Source organism: Cetorhinus maximus, chromosome 4, assembly GCF_964194155.1.
Source record: "Cetorhinus maximus chromosome 4, sCetMax3.hap1.1, whole genome shotgun sequence".
In the NCBI taxonomy this organism is placed as follows: domain Eukaryota; kingdom Metazoa; phylum Chordata; class Chondrichthyes; order Lamniformes; family Cetorhinidae; genus Cetorhinus; species Cetorhinus maximus.
The window spans coordinates 5,226,639-5,235,553 of NC_135882.1; positions in this window are offsets into that span (position 1 = coordinate 5,226,639).

An 8,915-nucleotide genomic window follows, 5' to 3' on the forward strand; every position below is an offset into this window, starting at 1 on the left:
ACTCCCTCGGTACTGACCCTCTGACAGAGCAGCACTCCCTCAGTACTGACCCTCTGACAGTGCAGCGCTCCCTCAGTACGGTCCCTCTGACAGAGCAGCACTCCCTCAGTATGGTCCCTCTGACAGTGCGGCGCTCCCTCAGTACTGACCCTCCGACAGTGCAGCACTCCCTCAGTACTGACCCTCTGACAGTGCAGCACTCCCTCAGTAAGGTCCCTCTGACAGAGCAGCACTCCCTCAGTACTGACCCTCCGACAGTGCGGCGCTCCCTCAGTACTGACCCTCCGACAGTGCGGCGCTCCCTCAGTACTGACCCTCCGACAGCGCAGCACTCCCTCAGTACTGACCCTCCGACAGTGCAGCACTCCCTCAGTATGGTCCCTCTGACAGAGCAGCACTCCCTCAGTACAGTCCCTCTGACAGAGCAGCACTCCCTCAGTACTGACCCTCTGACAGAGCAGCACTCCCTCAGTACTGACTCTCTGACAGAGCAGCACTCCCTCAGTACGGTCCCTCTGACAGAGCAGCACTCCCTCAATATGGTCCCTCTGACAGAGCAGCACTCCCTCAGTATGGTCCCTCTGACAGAGCAGCACTCCCTCAGTACGGTCACTCTGACAGAGCAGCACTCCCTCAGTACGGTCCCTCTGACAGAGCAGCACTCCCTCAGTACGGTCCCTCTGACAGAGCAGCACTCCCTCAGTACGGTCCCTCTGACAGAGCAGCACTCCCTCAATATGGTCCCTCTGACAGAGCAGCACTGCCTCAGTATGGTCCCTCTGACAGTGCAGCACTCCCTCAGTATGGTCCCTCTGACAGTGCAGCACTCCCTCAGTATGGTCCCTCTGACAGAGCAGCACTCCCTCAGTACGGTCACTCTGACAGAGCAGCACTCCCTCAGTACGGTCCCTCTGACAGAGCAGCATTCCCTCAGTACATTCCCTCTGACAGAGCAGCACTCCCTCAGTACGGTCCCTCTGACAGTGCAGCACTCCCTCAGTACAGTCCCTCTGACAGTGCAGCACTCCCTCAGTACAGTCCCTCTGACAGTGCAGCACTCCCTCAGTACGGTCCCTCTGACAGAGCAGCGCTCCCTCAGTACAGTCCCTCTGACAGAGCAGCACTCCCTCAGTACAGTCCCTCTGACAGAGCAGCACTCCCTCAGTACAGTCCCTCTGATGGTGCACCACTCCCTCAGTACAGTCCCTCTGACAGAGCAGCACTCCCTCAGTACAGTCCCTCTGACAGAGCAGCACTCCCTCAGTACAGTCCCTCTGACAGAGCGGCACTCCCTCAGTACAGTCCCTCTGACAGAGCAGCACTCCCTCAGTACAGTCCCTCTGATGGTGCAGCACTCCCTCAGTACAGTCCCTCTGATGGTGCAGCACTCCCTCAGTACGGTCCCTCTGACAGAGCAGCACTCCCTCAGTACAGTCCCTCTGACAGAGCAGCACTCCCTCAGTACAGTCCCTCTGACAGAGCAGCACTCCCTCAGTACAGTCCCTCTGACAGAGGACAGAGCAGCACTCCCTCAGTACAGTCCCTCTGACAGAGCAGCGCTCCCTCAGTATGGTCCCTCTGACGGTGCAGCACTCCCTCAGTATGGTCCCTCTGACGGTGCAGCACTCCCTCAGTATGGTCCCTCTGATGGTGCAGCACTCCCTCAGTATGGTCCCTCTGACGGTGCAGCACTCCCTCAGTATGGTCCCTCTGACGGTGCAGCACTCCCTCAGTATGGTCCTTCTGACGGTGCAGCACTCCCTCAGTATGGTCCCTCTGACGGCGCAGCACTCCCTCAGTATGGTCCCTCTGACGGTGCAGCACTCCCTCAGTATGGTCCCTCTGACGGTGCAGCACTCCCTCAGTACTGCACCGGGAGCCTCTATATTGCTCTCCGCGGTACTTTTGATTTTTTTTTGCTGGAGTGGGAGTTGAACCCACAACCTTCTGACTCAGAGGTGAGAATGCTACCCAGTGAGTGACAACTGAACCAAAGCTAGTGCAGCACTGCCCGGCGAGATTGTCCAGAATCAGAGTTGTCCACTCTTGATGTATGATCTCATTGCGTAGGATGGATTATCAATTCCAACAGGAGAAGAGGATAAGGTTATAAAAAAGAGAGGGAAATGGCTGGAGAATGTTCCGGAGACGGAGGAAGAAAACCTACAGCAAGCAGGCAGAGAAAGGCATATTGTTGTTTGCTTTCAATACAAAATAATTATGCAGAAAAATACAAATTGATCCCTCCTGCTTTGCTTGAAAAGACCCCCAATTAAATTCGTATTAAAGGTCATTTTAGCCAGCTGTCCCAGGTTACTTAGGGTACAGTGGGGTAGGCATGGAGAGAGCGAGAGGTGGGCGGAGGGCAAGGATCAAAGGTGAGGGGCAGGTTTGATTGACCACCTGGTCTTATCCTGCCCCTCAGCCGTGGCCAATGGTTGAAGCTGTTCCTTACCTCAACAGTAGACTGTTCACGTTTTCATATCTTATCAACTAAGCTGCCATAAGTCTGCTTGATCGATCACCGAGAGTCACGGTACACTTAAGTTGCACCATGACAGAATGGGGTGAGGTCAATGTCCTGCCTATTGCGATCACATTTAGGGATTGGTAGGAATTTTGAAGATCATTTCCTCAATACGCTGTTGGGCTCTGAGAAGCAGGGTCGATGGAGCCGAATGGTCTTTCCTTCATTTCATTCTTCCTGATGTACATTTCTGCCAGGGAACGAGGCCATTTTTTAATGAGCCAGGATAGTGAAGCCAGATGGTGCAGTAGGAAACCAGCCACCAATCTTTTTACTTAATACTAGCTGCATTTACAGAAAGCAGCAATACAAATGTCTGTCTCCTCCCTAACCAACACCCGGCGTGCCAGAAATCTCTCTTTATGCACTCAGAGAGTCCAGGTTGCTGTGGCAACATACACTTTTACATGCATGTTGCAGTCTGGAGCTATGGATAGCGATTGTAGAGGCTCCAGCTTTCTTTCCATCACATGGTTGATCAGGAATCTCTCCACTCTTACCACCTACCATTGGCGTGTGTTGGAAGGAATTTCAGGTTGATACTCAACCTGTTTGACTGTGTTACAAATACTCTTTCCTTGACCATCAAGCCCTGGAGTGGGACTGGAACCCAGAGTTTCTGGTTCAGAGATAGGGTCGCTACCCACTGTGCCACTAAACCTCCAGCCATTCTTTCTTTATACTCTTTTTTGAAACCAATAAAATAAACTAATTAACAAATTAACAAAGATGATCGCCCATTAAAGGGGCACTAGAACAAAAAACAAAACTTTCAAAGACGCCTTGACTAATTAAATTAAAATATCATTCCTGGGGCTGATCCTGCACATTCTTTCTTTATATGTGCTCAAGGTACTTAATCAATCAATGCCCCTTCACGTGTGTATCCTTCACTTTGATAATACAATTAACATCCCAGTAACATGAAGGACAAGGACAATGTAAAGGAGAATCAGGCTGAGTGCATAATAAGTCCGTAACCTGATACCACCCATAAACCGTCCATCCTGTGGGCAAAGATTCTGTCCCACGTATGTCAACACCGGACATTCCAGAGCCACTATCAGGGTTGAAAGACCTTCTCAAAATCACTTCCAGCGGAAAATGCCAATATTTTGTGTTTATGAATGCATTTTTTCAATAATATATGTAAAACCCTTCTTAATATTAATTATGCTGGCGTGAGGCATTTCATGACAATTGTTTCCCTCATCCTTCAGTTGTATATAATGTTTCCCTCTAACTCTCTGAGAGTATGAGCTGATAACGGTGCGGTGAGGGGAAATGGGGCATCTTGGACCTCAGTCAGTGATGGGACCAACAGTCTGTCTCCTTAACCAATGAGATTTAAGAATGGAGAAAGAAACAGAGGAATGATAGAAGAGGAAATTGGGTGAAATAGTATCAAATCAGGGAATGAAAGAGTGATAAACAGAGGGAAGGAAAGAATAAGAGAGTGCAAGCAAAAGTTAGAAAAACATTAAAATTTTTAATTTTTCAATCTCTAAAAAGAATTGACTACCCGCAGGAATGAGATTGAACGGTATTAATTGTTCCCTTTCTGGGCTGGAGAGATTCATTGACATTGCATTAACAATTCCAATGTTAAAAAAGGCACTTACGCCGTTAATTACCAACCCCACCATCCTGTAACAAGCTTAATGGGCAACTAACATGTAACTGCAGCAAATTCTGAAAAATAACAGGGAGGCTGAGGGTGAGGGACTGGTGGGGTGGTGTAAATCGACCAACAAGTTCTGGCAATTTGAGGTTCACTGCGTATCCCTTCATCTCCTGAACTTGCTGGTCAATTTGTGCGTAAATAACAGCGTGCGTTGTTAACACTTTTTTTTCAGCTGGATTTAGCCTAATGGAGCACCACAAATTGTGGCTCTGTGAGTTACACTCTTAGTCTCTGAGTCTGTGAAGGCTGTGGGTTCAAGTCTCACTCCAGCCACAGAAATCACAGCTGACACTCCGGTGTAGTAGTGAAGGACTGCTGCATTGTTGGAGGTACTGTCTTTCAGATAAGATGTCAAACCGTAGCCACCATCCGCTGTAATAGACCCCACGGCACGATTGTGAAGCGGGGCTGTGCCCTGCCCGATATTTATGGTTCCACCAACGTCAAAAAAACCCAGATTATCTGATCATGATCACGTTGCTGTTTGTGGGATCTTGCTGTGTGCAAGTTCGCTGCTGCGTCTCCTACATTACAACAGTGGCTGGGCTTCAAAAAAAAGTGCTTAATTTGCTGTAAAAACTTCAGAACATCTTGGGGTCATGAAGTGCATTCTCTGAGCACAAGTCTTTTCTATTTCAAACTAAAACGTAAGCCTTCCAGTACATCTGCAGACATTATCTAAATTGTGTTCACAATGAGCATTTGGCTCCATCTGTTCAAGATTTAAAAAAAAAATCCAAGGTAAAAATCTCAACGCGTTTTACATCTTCCCTGGGATCCCAGCCAAAACAATCTTTTCACCAAGATTTTTGGGAGAATAGCGGGTGGGGTGAGGGTGAGGGTGGGGGTGGGGGTGGGGGGGGAAAGGATAGCACTTTTCTTTCTTTCATTTTGCCCAATGTATGGGAAATCTTTTCTCTCTATCTTGTTCACATAAAACCCCCTCTCTATTTCCTGATGTGAGAACACAATTCGTTGCCAATTGGAAGAAGCTTGATCTGAAATGAACCAGATTTTGTAATGCTCTTGCAGGGAGTAGCAATTCCCACCCACCCACCCCCCCTGGCCACCTCCTCCTCCTCCTCCTCCTCCTCCTCCTCCTCCTCCACCCCCGCAGTTATCATCCCCTCCCATCCCATACTGCAGTGTGTGTGAGTCAAACCCTCCCGTGTCGATTCTTGAAAAAAAGTGACCGATCTCACATCATAAAACGGGGGAATTTCTGTGAAAAACATGGCAAACCTGCAACAAATACACTGTGTGCGTTATAAAGTCTTTCTTTGTCACTGAGCATTAATGGAACAGCGGAGAAGACTGAATAATTACCTCATTACCTTGTGATTTGGTCACCGGGAGCTGGAGCTCCATAGGGCAGATTTGACAAGAGCATCTGGTTTCTTTCCCAGGGCGACCAGTTAGAAACCTCGCTCACCCACATAATTGGTCTAGATCACTAAGCACTGGTCTAAGCCCTGGGGCCCTGATTTCTGGAACAAGAGCTGGTCCCAAGCCCACACTTGCCAGCAGCGGGAGCCGCTTGGTGATTTTACCGCAGGTGGCCTCCTGATTGGCCGCCAAATGCTCACCATCCAATCAAGGACGGTGGGCGGGGCTCCTGGTGTGGCTGGCTCAGTCAGAGAGCTCACAGCTCTGAAGCCTCGGTAGGCCCATCAAGAGAGGTTGGTGCTGCTGAGGTAGCTTGGGGACCTCGGCAGCGCCTTTAAGCTGGGGGCTCTCTCGTGGAGTTCAGTAGAAATCATAAATTCGGGGTGGCCAGTGGGGAAGGCCACGGAAAACCCCTGTTTCGATGGGGGAGGGTGATTGTTGGCGCTGTGGGGACAGCCTTTCCTGCCCATGGACCCCTCCGTGGGGCATGGAGGACCCAGCTGCAATGAATCCCTTGGCTGCTGCAGGGAAGTCGCCTCCTTGAATCTAGCGACCTCGCCACATGGAGGGGGGAGAGGTACTCTGCCGTGGGCAAAAGGCAGGCGGCTTTGTAAAATGGGCCTCAAAAGCGCCTTTAATTATGCAAATCAGAAGCCCCGCCTCTATGGAGTGAGCGGCCAATCAACACGCTATCCCCGCCTCCTGCCCGTCACCGGAAAACATCTCCGGTGGCTGGACTGTGTCAGGGAGTCGTTCTAATGGGCTTCTCTTTCTGTTTTACCAGTCTCCCTCCACCACGGCTCCCAGGGCTGGTAAAATCCTGGTCGTTCACTCTGTTTCTCTCTCCACAGACGCTGTCAGACCTGCTGAATATTTCCAGCATTTTCTGTTTTTCTTTCAGATTTCCAGTATCATTGCCATATTTTGCTTTTGTTGATACATTTTTGTTGGGTAAGGGTATTAAGGGTTATGTAACTAAGACGGATAAATGGAGTTCAGGTACAGACCACCTTTGAGCTCATTGAATGACAGAGCAGGCTGGAGGGGTCGAATGGCTCCCCCCTGTTCCTACATTCCTACAGTCTGGTTCTTCAGCTCAGAGGGATGAATGTCTTAAGGCATATTTGCACGAGATGTTTAGATTGGGTGTTATTGCACCAACGCTAAGCGTGAGTGCCAATCTGAAGATTGAAGAGAAGGGAAACTATCTCCTCCCAGGGGTTTCACTCCATTTCTCCCACATGAATTCCCACATTTTACCCTCCATAAACTTGAACTCATCCCAAAAATCCATTGCCCCTATCCGATTCATCCATCACCCTCTGCTCTTACTGACCTACGTTGGCTCTCAGTGGAAGCAACGCCTCGGTTTTAAAATTCTCATCCTTCTTTTCTAATTCTTCTATGGCTTCACCTCCTCCCTATCTTTGTAATCTCCTCCAGCTCTACAACCCTCTGCGATCTCTGCACTCATCTAATTCCTATTTTAATTGGTCTAACATTGGTGGCCGTGCCTTCAGCTGCCTGGGCCCAAAGCTCTGGAACTCCCTAAATGTCTCCACCTCTCGACCTCTCTCTACTCCCTCCCTTAAGACACTTCTTAAAACCTACCTCTTTGGACCAAACTTTGGGTGATTTGCCCTAATATCCCCTTATTTGTCTCTGTGTTGAATTTTGTGTGATAATTAACTCTCCTGTGAGGCACCTTGGGATGGTTTGTACTCTGTTTACTGGTGCTTTATAAATACAAGTTGTTGTTGTTCTGACTTGGTACCATTATTGACCCTGACTCCAGATCTGGAGTACATTTACAGTAACAGGGAAAGCGAGATTGTGCACAGACTTGTTTGCACCAACGGCCTAAAAGGTTTGGCTTTGTCCAAATCCTCAAAGAGAATCTTTGCCCCTTGATTCGTATAGGCAACAGGTCCAAGAAAACCTTGTCCGCAGTGAGTTTGGATTGTCGCACACTTGGTTTAGGGGTATTGGAAAATCCAGCCACCTGCAGCTTGCCTTAGAAAGGCCAAGTTGTGGTGGCGGACAATGATTTCATAGAGGTACGTGGATGAACGAGTCTGTCTTGCTGAAGAATTAGAAAACCTGCTGTAGCAAAGTCATCCTATGACCTGGAGTGAGGGTTAGTTGTGAGGCAATACTCATTGAAACTACAAGATTCTGAAGGGGCCTGATAGAATAGGTGCAGAGGTTGTTTCCCCTGGTCGGGGAATCTAAAACATGGGGACACGGTCTCAGGATGAGGGGCCGATCATTTTGGACTGAGATGAGGGTCAAGTTACTTCACTCAAAGGGTGGTGAATCTTTGGAATTCTCTACCCCAGAGGGTTGTGGATGCTCCATCGTTGAATACATTTAAGGCTGGGATAGACAGATTGTTGTTCTCTCAGGGATTTAAGGGATATGGGGAGTGGGCGGGAAAGTGGAGTTGAAGCCCAAGATCAGTCATGATCACATTGAATGGCAGAGCAGGCTCGATGGGTCATGTGGTCTACTCCTGCTCCTATTTCTCGTGTCCTAGGGTACTGACTGTGTTCGTGTAGTCCACCCAGATTCTGGAGCATGAGGAAGAAGCTCACTGATGTCAGGGTGAGAGGTCAGGCCAGTGCACTCGTCATTGTAACATGCATTTCTCATGGAGGTCGTCAAACAGGTTGCAGAGTGAAGACGAGAACTCCCACACTCTCCGACACAATCATGACCTGGTTTCCCATTATGGCAAAGCCAATTCTCATTCTTCCCTTGCAGGTGAGAGCACAAGTCTGCAAGTGCAGGCTTCCATCACAAGTCAGCCTATTATTGTCAGGTGATTGGGTGTTGCAGCAGAGTCTCCAAAGAGCCATTCCTTCCCTGATGTTTATCCTTCCAAAACTGCGGTACCAACACTGACAACAGCTCACTGATGGCCTGATAGTTACTGACTGGGTGACAGTCCTCGATGTGTGTGATAATATTTCTATGAACAGGTACCACCTGGATATGAAGCCCTTGCTTTGTCAGTATGGTCAGAGAGTGGACACGAGAAACCTTGACGTGACTCTAGAATGGAAAACAGGAAGGATGTATAATGGACAGTTCATGCCATTTCACCTGTTTCATGCCACTGTGCAAAGTTAAAATTAGCCCCTGATCTCCTGTTAAACAATTCACTCTGATGTTCAATTCCACCGCTTTCTACCAGAGAGAGGTGTTCAACAGGGACCTGGCTGATAACACCCATTTATTCTCACATCTGAAGTCAAAATGATGCCCCCCTACCACGCCCAATCTCCCATACTTACCTGAAACATGCACCATCCTTGT